Below are 11242 nucleotides of genomic sequence, written 5' to 3'. Positions count from 1 at the left end.
GTGGGGCACAAATCCACTAGACACCAGGTACTTAGGTGTGTGTGTTTGGTGACTAGCTGCCCTGGCCAAGGGTGGCTGCCCTCATAGGGGGCAACTATTTCTTTTTGGTTTCTTCCCCCAAAGGGAAGATCAACGGTTGATTGAGGCCAATCTGCTCCCAGGTCACTGTAAAAACCCGGTGGAGAGGGGGAGCAGTGTTTGGCACAGGATTTATCCCATGCAAACAATATTTAGGAAGATGATTTTCAGGGGAAAACACACCACTAGATTATCAGAAAGGGGGGACTAATGTTAGTAATTGACTTGGGATTGTGATATACAGTGTGTTTTCGTAGCTTGTTTCTTCGAGCGTGATGTATTTAATTGTTTGCATGTTTTTGAAAAGTGTAGTTGTTTTTACTGGGAACCCTGGACTGCAATTCCCAGAATGCAAAGGGTACAATGTAGAGTAGGTGGGGCACCTCTGGCCATGGACAAAGGTCGAAGACAGGAAATTGGTAGCTGGAGCTTAGCCAATCAGATCTACACTGTTGTTTTTCAAAAAGTGGGAGGAAGTGTGTGTTATACTTGCAGCCTACCGGTTCATTTTCAACTGGCTTTCAGGTGTGAGAGGTATTTTCTGTCTCTCTTCTTTCTCTGATTAGTTGTATGGAGCAATTTGATTTCTTTGTTTAGTATTACGAGCTTTACTTTATTGGGATTGTGTCACAGTAGAGTTAATGCTTTGTGAGTTTGTTTTTTTCTCTGATGTCTTTCAGGAGTTGGGAAACGTAGTTAAGCGGATAATATTTAGGGAGATGGTTTCCAGGCTGCAGTGTTCCACTAGATGACCACAAATGGGTAAATAATGTTAACAATTCACTAGGGATTGTTATGTGCAGTGTGTTTCCGTAGCCTATCTCTCAATCCTTAATTTATCTTATTGTTTGCATGTTTTTAAAATGTAGTCGTTTTGTACTGGCAGCCCAGGAATACAATTCCAAGAATGAAAAAAGGAACTATTTGGAGTAGGTGGGACACCTTTGACCAGGGAAAAAGGCAGGAGGCAGGAAATGTGTAACCCGAGTTAAGCCAATCAGAGATGCTTTCTTATTTTTCAGAATTTGGGAGGAAGTGTTTGTTAACTTGCAGCCTCCTGATTCATTTTCAACTGGCTTTCAGTTGTGAGAGGTATTTCTCCTCTTTTTTTTTTTTTCTCTCTCTGATTAGTTGTGTGGAAAACATGCTTTTTCTTCATAACGAGCTAGTACAATCCAATGTGCTGTGATTTTATTTAATTGTGCTACAATGGTGTTGATATTTTGTCAGCTTGTTTCCCCCACCCACTGCTTTCTTAGTGGAGTTGGGTAATGTGGTGAAACAGGCCTTTGTATTTTGCTTGCCTGCACCTGTTTGTTTACCTGTAAACATGTGGAGAAACCTTTGGAGTTTATTTTGAAACACGTTTTTGACAGCTTACTAAAAGGCTTTCAGTGTTTGTATTGGGGTAGGCATGAATCTACAAATTCATTGTGTGTATCTCCTCTTTCATGTTTGATGGGGTTTTTATTTTTACCCATGCTTCTCTTTCATAGATTTGTGGTGGTAACTTCACAATTCATTTATTTTGTTCTGGGCACTGCTGTGTGGTGAATGTTTGGTGTTTTTTTGGCACTTTGTGCGTTTTGTTTACCAAGTGAATGCACTGTCCTTCAATGTTTCCTTGTTGAAAGATGTAAGTGGCTGCTATTTTGAGTTTGCCTTCTCATACGTGGCTGTGGGGTGAAAGGGGTCATGTCATGGTGTTCAGCGTGCTTATACTATTCATATTGTGTGTTTAGTAATTTGTATTGTGTTTTTGCATTTTTTCTTTTTTTGTTTTTTTTTCTTGCTCTGTGAAATATTTAGTTACATGGGACTGTTTTATAATGTCAACTGTCTTATTTGCTCTAATCATTTGTGAACGTAATGGTTTTTCTTGTTTTATTGCAGTGCAAAAATTCTGTGTTCCATTGTCATAAATTCTGCTTGCAATTTCAATATTGGTAGATTTGCAGATAATAGTTGCATGAGTTTGGTAGGGAAACATTTTTGTAATGTTTATTTAAAATGAGTATCATTACCCTGCTTGATTGTGTGTTTTTTTTTTTTTTTTTTAGTTTTTTTTTGTTGTAAATTGTGGTAATACTTTCCGCATACTTGGCTTATGTTTTGTTTCAAATTCATGTCTGTATTTTGCAAGACCTAAATTATATTGTCTTGTGTAATTTTTCTTTTGTTCTTTTACAGTGCGAAATCTTTGGTGGTTGCTGTGTCTGTGCATAGTAGGTGCAGTTAATCCTCTGTCTAGCTGTTCGTTGCAAGTGAGAGCTATCTAAGTATCTTTTTGCAGTAGAAAGTTCATTGTGTGGTATGTATTAGTTTATTTTCAGATTTTTATATTTCAACTGTCTCATTCAGTCTTTTGCACAGCCACCAGTGGTTTTAAGTTCTATTTTGATGCTGTTTTGTCTGTTGTCAGGTTTTTATTGTGGCTTGTGTGTTTGTTTTTTTTAGTTTTAGGACTGTCCACTCAGCAGGTTTTTGGTTTTCCTTTTGAATCTGCCTCCGAACATGACGCCGAGACTGACTCGGCACCTGGGGTAGAGGACCAAGTGTAAGATTCTGGCAACACTTGATTGGTTTTATTTGATGCACCACGAAGCACAAAGAATGCCATTCACAAGGGAACACCTATAAATTCATGGAGAATACACCTGCCCCCATAGACCCAGTGTTTTTTAATCCATATTACAGCCACCATTTCCCTTGTATCTTCTTGTGTTTCTTGGGGTATCTTTAGGCCCTGTATAGTGGCTCCTCCAACTTTGTGGAGTGGTCCATGCCCGCCCCGCCCCTCCTTCAACATTGGGGCAATTGGTGACTTGCAGCATCTGACCATGTCCCTTTTCGCTAGTACTGTACCCAGCCCCACTAACGTGCGTCTCCTTTAGGGCCCCCCAGGTCATCTACCATGCCCACCAAAACTACCTTTGGGGATGCCTTGAGGTTCTGGCCCTACACCCAGTATTTGTGGATAATGGTCCAATTCCAGACCATGTGGTAGAAGTCTCCCGAATCCTTCCCACATCTAGTGCAGGCAGGGTCAGGGAGCCTTTGACCTTTTTACAGGCGCTTGGACGTGTAGTAGATGCAATGGAGAAATTTCAACTGGATGAAGCGTAACCAGGCCAAAATGGTCAGGGAACATGATGCCATACATACTTCCCTCAACTCGATCGGGCCCAGCAACCCCTCCCAATGCTCTTGCAAGGGTGACAGTGTGCAGGGGGAGTTATTGACCGAGGATTTGTAGATCTGAGAGAGACCTTTTTTAGCCAGTGAGCCTGATCTCTCCAGTGCCGCTTGGTATCCAATAGTAGAGGCAGATGTTGGCCATTGTCATGTCACCTTTATATGTAGAATGGATACATTTGTTGAAGGAGATCCTGGGCGGTTTATTGTCCCAACAGAATTTCTGTGATCTGTAAGTCATTGCAGCAAACCACTGGCTGGGGAAAGAGAAATTCTGAAGGACATAAAGGAGGTGTGGGAGGACCATCATTTTATACAAGCCACTCTCCCAAGCACATTGGGCAGAAGTTTGGTCCATCTGTCGAGGTCTGCTTGGATGGCCTGTGTAGGGGGGCTAAGGTTGAGGCTCCAGGCAAGGTCTGGTTCCCATGTCCTTTAAATCCCTCAGCTCTGTACCCTTCAGAAGGATCTGCAGGGACTTGGGCCAGTTTACTATGACCCCTGATGTGTCTCCAAAGGCGTAAAATATAGAAAGAAGGTTGAGTCCCATATCCGCCACATGTGCCATTAACAGAAAGACCTCATCAGCATAGAGGGCTATTCTGTTCTCCAGTGCCACCCCCTCAGTCAAACTCCTAAACCTGTCCGTGGCATTGTATCAATGAGACCTCTGGTTCTACAGTAAGGACAAAAAAAAAGGGTGACTGGTGGCATCCCTGTCTGGCGCCTCTGCAGAGAGGAAATTTGGGAGAGAGTGTTGTTAACCTGTAGCTCAGCAAACAGGGCACCGACATAGGCTTGAAACTTGGGCCACAGCCTCATTTTGGTCAGCACCTCCTTGAGAAAGGTCCAGGGAATCGAATGCTTTCTCGCAATCCAGGAGCATCCATGCCGTAGCACAGTGTAGGTACTGGAATCTGGTCGGGGCAAGGTGGACCCTACTGATGACAATGTCTAGTGCTGCGGCAGTAGATAAATTCACATGGTCTGGGAGGAACATGCGGCCCATTTCTTTGGTCAGGTGCAGCGTCAGCAGCTTTGCACTGATAAGCGAGATGGGCCGGTACTAGGCACACTGATCTGGGACATACCCTGCTTCAACAGGACCCCGATAGTAGCTAAGTTGATGTCTGCCGGGAGATAGCCCCGCTCAATCGGCTCAAGGAGAATATCTAAGAGGGGGCAAAAGAAGTGTACGTAACTTGTAGTATTCCATAGGGAACCCATCAGTGCCAGATGTTTTGCCTGGATTGAGGTCTGTGAGGGCATTGCCAATTCCCTCCACTATCATGGGTCGGTCAAGGGCCTCTCTAGACTGGGGCACAGTAGGTGGATTTCTGCAATAAGTGGATTTGCCTTCACGCATGGGGGAAGCGATCTTGTGGCAGAGAGGGATCTATAGTAATTCACAAACGCAGCGCTTACCTCTGGCCCCATAGACCATCTGAACCTATGATACTGGATACTTGCCTCTCTTTCTCTTGCCTCGTGGCTAGCCAATGCAGAAGTTGCCCAACCCCATTGATATACCCCACTGGCACAAGCCTACCAGCTTCTGTAGGCTTCGTCCAGGCAAAGCTGACGCAGACCAGCCCTCGGGTGACGGACTAGCAGTTCCAGCTAGCCCCTTCCGTCCTGGGACTCAAGTTTCAGGTTCGAGGCATACAATCCTGTATAGCACAATTGGATCTCTGTGGCTAAGCCCCTGTGTCTGGTGCGATGGTTTTCGATCATAGTGGCCTTGCAGCCCTCTCATAGCATTCCTGGGGATTCTACCAAACCTTGTTCAGAAATATTTCTAGGTCTGCTTCCAGGGTTTGGACTAACTACTGATCGATTTAGGAACCAGGCATTAAGTCTCGACATTCACCATTCTCCCACCCTCTGAGTCACCCCATCTGCAGGGAAACCAGTGCATGAGCCCAGAGTTCGCAGTCAAGGATACAGGAACCATACGTGTACAGTAGGTCATTTGCCGGCCGCAAAGAGGTCTATGCGGTAGAGGGATCCATTGGCAGCTGATGCATGGGTGTATTAGTGTGCCCGCTGCCCAGCAGGCAAGGCTCCTCCCTTTCTGGGGGTTGTTCTGGGGCCCTAAAAGGAATGTATGGGACTCATGATTTCATTAAAGTAACACTCAATGATTAGCTTGCCGGTTGGAGGGAGAGCACAGAGTTCCTTAGAGGTGACAATGGGCAAGTTGTGGGGGGGAATATATAGGCTAAGAAGATTATAGTGAGTACCACCTACAGAGCTCTGCACCAGCACAAATCACCTTGGGGTATCGCATGAAATGTGGGACACTGTCATCGGCAAAGTTATAGAGGAGGATCCCTACACTTCTAGAGCCACGGCCGTAGCCCACATGGTAAAGTCTGGAGAACCTGTATCAAGCGTGGAAGGGGCAATTTTTACCCAAAAGATGTTTCTTGCAGCATCACTGCGTGGGTTCTACGCCTGTGGTGGAATCGTAGACCGCGCCCCTTTCAACACTATCAAACAGGCTGTTAACGTTCTACGTCATGACTGTGAAGGCCTTCATGGTGGGAGTAATGATGTCGTAAGTGAAGCCCAGTGGAGACATAAATGGTTGTCTGTAGTCTCCAGGATGACAAGCAGGCCTCGCTGTGTGGGTAGTAGCGGGCCCCAGGAGAGACTAAGTTGTGATGTGTGTTCACCAAGTGCAGTGCCTGCCAAAAATAACAGTAACCCAAACCACAAAATCCATTAACCAAAACCACTCCCTCACCCCACAATAGAAGCATCTGCCACCCAAGAACTGTTTTCCACCTCAAGGTGGGTGGAGGAGGAAACTGAGCCTGAAGTTTGCACCCTGAGTCTCCTGGCCTCTGTGTCCAGTAAAGGTTAATATAGTGCTGGCGTGCCTTAATACAATGAGAAGTGAGAAAATGAAGGCCTCGATCTTGTCCTACACCATAGACTCTGGTATTGTTAGCCGCCACCTGGAGAGGGGCCCTCCCAGCAGCACCCGCCCTGTCACAGGTAGGTTCAGTGGTCTTACGTAGTCTGTGTGTGTGATGTGGCTGAGACATTCTGTCCTTTGTGGTGACCCTTGCAGAAGGGCTTCCTGCACCTGGTCCCACTGAGCTTGGAAACCAGATCCTCCTGAGTTACCCAGCAGGGACAGCTCTCCGATGAGGTGACGGGCTTGGCCGCAAGGGCTGTTGTTCCATCATCCAAGTCCAGGACTCATCTGGGGTATCAAAAATATGGGTTTTACCCTCCAAGACAACCCACAAGCATGCCGGGAAAAGGAGCTTGTATTGTAGTGCCACAGCTCTGAGTCTGTTTGATCTGGTTGTATGATTTGCGTTGGGCCTGAATTTGTCTAGAAATGCCTTCACCCTTCCGACCTGGTACATAAGTCGGCCTTTGATCCTTGCCTCCTGCAAAATCATATCCCTGTCCTGATAGTCCAGGATCTTGCAATCATAGGTCAAGGTGGGCCCCCCAAAGGGTGGACTTTTGGGCCAGGGATCTATGAGCCAGTTGAATGATGAAACATATTGAAAGTCAAGTAGGGTCGATCAAAGATGTAATTCATTGCTCTAAAAAAGCTACAGGAGTGGACCCCTTGACCATACCTGCCCCCCCCCCCCTTTTCAGGGAAATCGACAAAGCGTATGTTGTATTTTCAGCTCCTATTTTCAGCGTCCTCAACCCTGGCTGTGAGGGTCTTGGAGGTCAAAGTCAGTTGGGATATTTCAGCTTTTAGCTCCTGCACCACGTCCTCTAATCGTAGATGTGCCCATCTGCTTCAGAAATCCATGCAGTGGTGTGGAGATCCGGCATAGAAGGACCACAGCGACTCGCATCTATTTTAGATCGGAGTACTGTGCAGGACTCTTGAATCACCCGAAGGATGACACTGGGGTGTCTTCCTCCTAGATCCTGAAAAGTCTGGGTGTACCCTCCTTGGCTTTCTTTGTGACTGCCGGTGGGGGCTGTAAACTTGTCAATTTTGGATTGCATTGGGGTTGCTGGGGGTTTGTTGCAGCCCATGATGCATTCTGGGCTAGAGGCAGTCTGCGGGTAGGCCTGTTCTGGCCCTGGGGGGCCCTTCAATGTCCAAGGAATGCAGACTCCAGCCCTTCTACCCCACCCCAGTTGAGGCACATGTGGCACCAGCAGCCAGAGCTGGAAGGTGCCAGGCCCCATCTCACGGGTAAGGGCTGATTGTCCCCTTCCTTCCCACCACTGCCTAGCACTCCCACCCCCCCAGCTGTCCAGATGGCTTCCCCTGCCACAGCGAATCTTCTGTGATCAATCCACCCTTTTTTCGGCTTCTGGCAAGGCCCCACACCACCTGTGCGGTGCCAAGATTTGCCGCAGGCCCGGTTTGTACACGAGGGCCATATAGGTCCCAGCGATGGCACCTTAGGTGGTCCCGTATGGTGGAAGGCGGTGCCACGTGTATAAAGCTGTGGGCCCTCACTACTGTTTACCTTATGTTGAGTGATTGCGGTGCAGTCTGAAAGTGTCTGTATCAGCCCCGGGAAGTCCCTTTGTTTCCAAGGTGTGTGCACTCCAGCCCGCCTGCCCCCAATCAAGGTATGAGCAGCCCCAGCCAGTGGCTGCTGGGTCCCAAAGCACAGGCTGAGCACCCCTACGTTCTTGGGTCCAGGTTGCTTCCCTCGTCTTAGCGAATCTTCATTGGGTGCTTGGCTCCTCCTCCTCCGTACCAGTTGGGGCCCCACACCACCTCTGTGGTCCTAAAGCTTGCCGGGGGCTCGGTGTACTGGAATGTATCTCCGATCCGATGGGCCCCAGCTATATCACCTCAGGAAGTCCCATATATCTGTGGGCCCCATCATGTGTATGGAGCTTCAGGACCACACCGTTGTTTCCTGCACAGCTGCTGGTACCCATGGGGCCCATGTCGCTGCTCCAGAGCAGCCGGGGTGACACCTCCTCCAGGCCTGTTGGCTGAGAGAATCTAGGTGGAGCCCTGTTTGGGGGTGGGGGACCCTGCTCTCACCAGCACCCCACGACACCGAGCAGAGGTCGCAAGTCTAACTGGGCACCAGGCTTGTGTGCCTGCCGCACACACTGCGGTCCCCTAAAGCTTTGCCTCCGCATATCCCAGCATCTGGAGGGTCTGGGTTGCTAAAGGTTTGCAATAGCATGTATGATTAGGCATGTGCGTGATTCTCACAACTGGCTGTCTTCTGATCAAACACCATGCTGCCTGTTCACTTTCACTTCACCAAAGTCACAGCACAAATCTGGTAAAAATTCTACACACTATATCTTGAAGTAGGATATGCATGCTGTATCGTGTGCAGACTGCCTATCCGTTACCTAGTCTCACCCATGGATCATACATTGTTATCCAAGGTTGAAGAGGTACATACACACACAACTGGTGATATTTGGTTGTTAATAGAATGCATGCCATGATTTGTGTCGCACCCACTCTTCTAGGTGTACCCTTATCTATCACCTAATTGATTCCAATGTGGTCACCATTAAACTATGGCTAAATATTCTAAGCAATTGAGCTTGAATCTTTTATATGCATCACAACTAACTTTTTTGATATTGCAGCCTTGAAAAAGCTTATAGGATGAGACGGGTGTCGGCTGCTGGATGTGTTGTCTCATATGCCTTCTAGCCATGGTTGACCAACTCGCTGGTGGATCCCAATTAAAAAATCCAGAAAGAACCACAAGTTAATGGACTACTTTGATTCTGCAAAACTCACCATTTATATTGCTTACCTTAAGTGCTGCTATACCTGTTATTTTAGACCCTTGACTACTGCTATTTTCCAGGAACCAGAGATCGGTATTTGCTTCTGAAGCGGATGCTGCATTTTGTGGACCATGCTAAAGAATTGCCATGAGATCACCCTGATTGTGACCAACTCTTCACGATTTGGACTGTCCTTTACTATTTAATAGGTTGTTTCTCAGATCTGTGTTCCAGGTCAAGCTATATATCTGGATGAGTCTCTGGTCCTGATCAAATGCCGTTTGGTTTTCAGACACTGCATATCCAGAAAAGAAAGCACATTCTGGTATTAAGCTGTTTGCGTTCTCTGAAAGTTCCACAAAATGTACACACATTTTCAGGGTGTATACTGGTTGGGATTCTTCAATGGACCTCTCCTGGTTGACATTACACTTTTGAAGTCAGTGAAAGAAATGCATGGAAAATTATCAGAACATTCTTTTTGCAAAGGATGCCACTTACACATTGGCAATTTCTATACAGGATTGTGAATATTTAAAGACTTGTTCAAAATGGCCATTGTCTGTTCTTACTGTAAAGGTTATCCTAAAGGACGTTTGTGTAAGCATCTTCAAAGAAGGGAGAGAAGTACCTTGAGTAGCAATGAACTACTTGCTTTGAAATTCCCCAGGCTGGAGAGCCGTTCACATGCTCACAACTGTTTGCAATAAAAGCACTTACCCCATGAGCATATGGGGATCAGGTAGCAGAAGTGCACAAACAATTGTGCATTCTAAACTACAACGAGCACATGGGAAGTGTAGATGGAACAGATCGAAGGTTGGTGCCTTACAATGCTGGTGGAAAGTCGTATATTTGGTAAAAGAAGTGGGCTGTGCCTCTGTTCCATTTGTCATCCTTCAATACTTGCATTGTTTTCAAAGAAAGTTCTCCTGATAACAAGATGATTTTTGTAAAATTTTTGCAGTAGAGCAGCAAGTGTTACAAGAATCCATGTTTGAAGATTTGCTTAAATTGAAAGATTGCCACTTTCCTGAATACGTTCCTCCAACCCCCAAAAAAGACTTTCCTTGTTGAGCCTTTGTCCAAAAAGTATGAAAGGAGAGCTATATGTACCGCCCCACGTGTTCTAATCCTGGTCTTTCTGCCCACATGCTTTAAACTGTACCAAATGCAAGTGAAGTATTGGGAGCAACTGTGTGAGTAAAAGGCAACTGACACTATGGTCTGCATTTCCATCTTTTTTATGTTTTGATACCAGTTAGCCAATTGCTTGACATGGATAGTAACACCTGTTTATGCATGCAGACCTAGTTGGGCTTTCATCTTCGAATATGTGGGTTATTTTGAATTTGAAAAATAAAATGAACAGAATGTCTTGTCTTTACCTGGATGTTTTTTTTTTTCTTTGTGATTTGTGTGTGTAATCCTGTTCATTTCGGGAGAGTTATATGAATTGAAGGTGGTCTAGAACTTGATGGTGATGTCTGTGTGGTGGTTGCCTGGCAGCATGTATTGTGTGTGTGGTGGCAGGTGGCTGACAGTGTGTGTACTGGTGACTGTTGGTCTTTGTAAGTTGGCTGATGTCTGGGTGATTAGTGGTGCGATGAGTGTTGGAGTCCTGTGAGGTATGAAATTGAAGGTCCCTTGAATGGCAGTTTGTTGATGTGAGAGTACTATGTTGGGTCTGCAGGCTTGTGGTGGGAATAGTTTTCCATGTTAACAGACCAAATGTTCCTGGAGAAATGATGTAAGTATACTTTTCAATTAATTGGTCTCTCAATAACAACCTAGTCAAATTATAACCAACATTTGACTTCAGGCGTACTGGTCTAACAAGACTGTTCTATATAAAACTGCAAGAAGTAAATGAGATCATACAAAAACAATCTTAAGGGACGACAATACAATTTCAAAACAATTGAGGCAACACTGCCACACCCCACCTGATCAAATCAATAATTTCAGAATGATTCTAAACAGAAGATCACTGGGTAGCTATAAATCCACCTAGCCACATGTTTATAAATCAGGAGTTCAGTTTCTTCTTCACTCAAAAAATCATGAGGACTGATAAAATAATACTAGTAAAGAGGATGAACCATCGTGGTTTCTGTCTCTTATGGCTAAGAGGTCCACAAGACCATGATCAGGACACAGTATAGATCAGCCCAAACTGGGACAATCCCCTGAATGGTCTGGCAAAACAATCCACACAAATGATCAGTACGGGAAAAAAAAAATCATGTGCACC

The 11242-nt window shown here is 45.8% G+C and overlaps 1 long non-coding RNA gene across 4 annotated transcripts; it reads left to right on the top strand.

Moving 5' to 3' along the window:
* Positions 1 to 474: 474 nt before the first annotated feature.
* Positions 475 to 10375, top strand: LOC146862862 (uncharacterized). Of its 4 annotated transcripts, XR_014978514.1 has the most exons (4): positions 772 to 840; positions 1101 to 1170; positions 2269 to 2389; positions 8842 to 10375. It is a non-coding gene; the product is annotated as an uncharacterized LOC146862862 (long non-coding RNA). The 4 variants fall into 4 exon arrangements; XR_014978513.1 differs by lacking the exons at positions 772 to 840; positions 1101 to 1170 and adding an exon at positions 475 to 612; XR_014978515.1 differs by lacking the exons at positions 772 to 840; positions 1101 to 1170 and adding an exon at positions 488 to 603.
* Positions 10376 to 11242: the final 867 nt, after the last annotated feature.

This window comes from Triturus cristatus, chromosome 2_2, assembly GCF_964204655.1.
Source record: "Triturus cristatus chromosome 2_2, aTriCri1.1, whole genome shotgun sequence".
In the NCBI taxonomy this organism is placed as follows: Eukaryota; Metazoa; Chordata; class Amphibia; order Caudata; family Salamandridae; genus Triturus; species Triturus cristatus.
The sequence above is the reverse complement of the archived record's forward strand: the minus strand, read 5'-3'. Positions and strand labels throughout refer to the sequence as shown.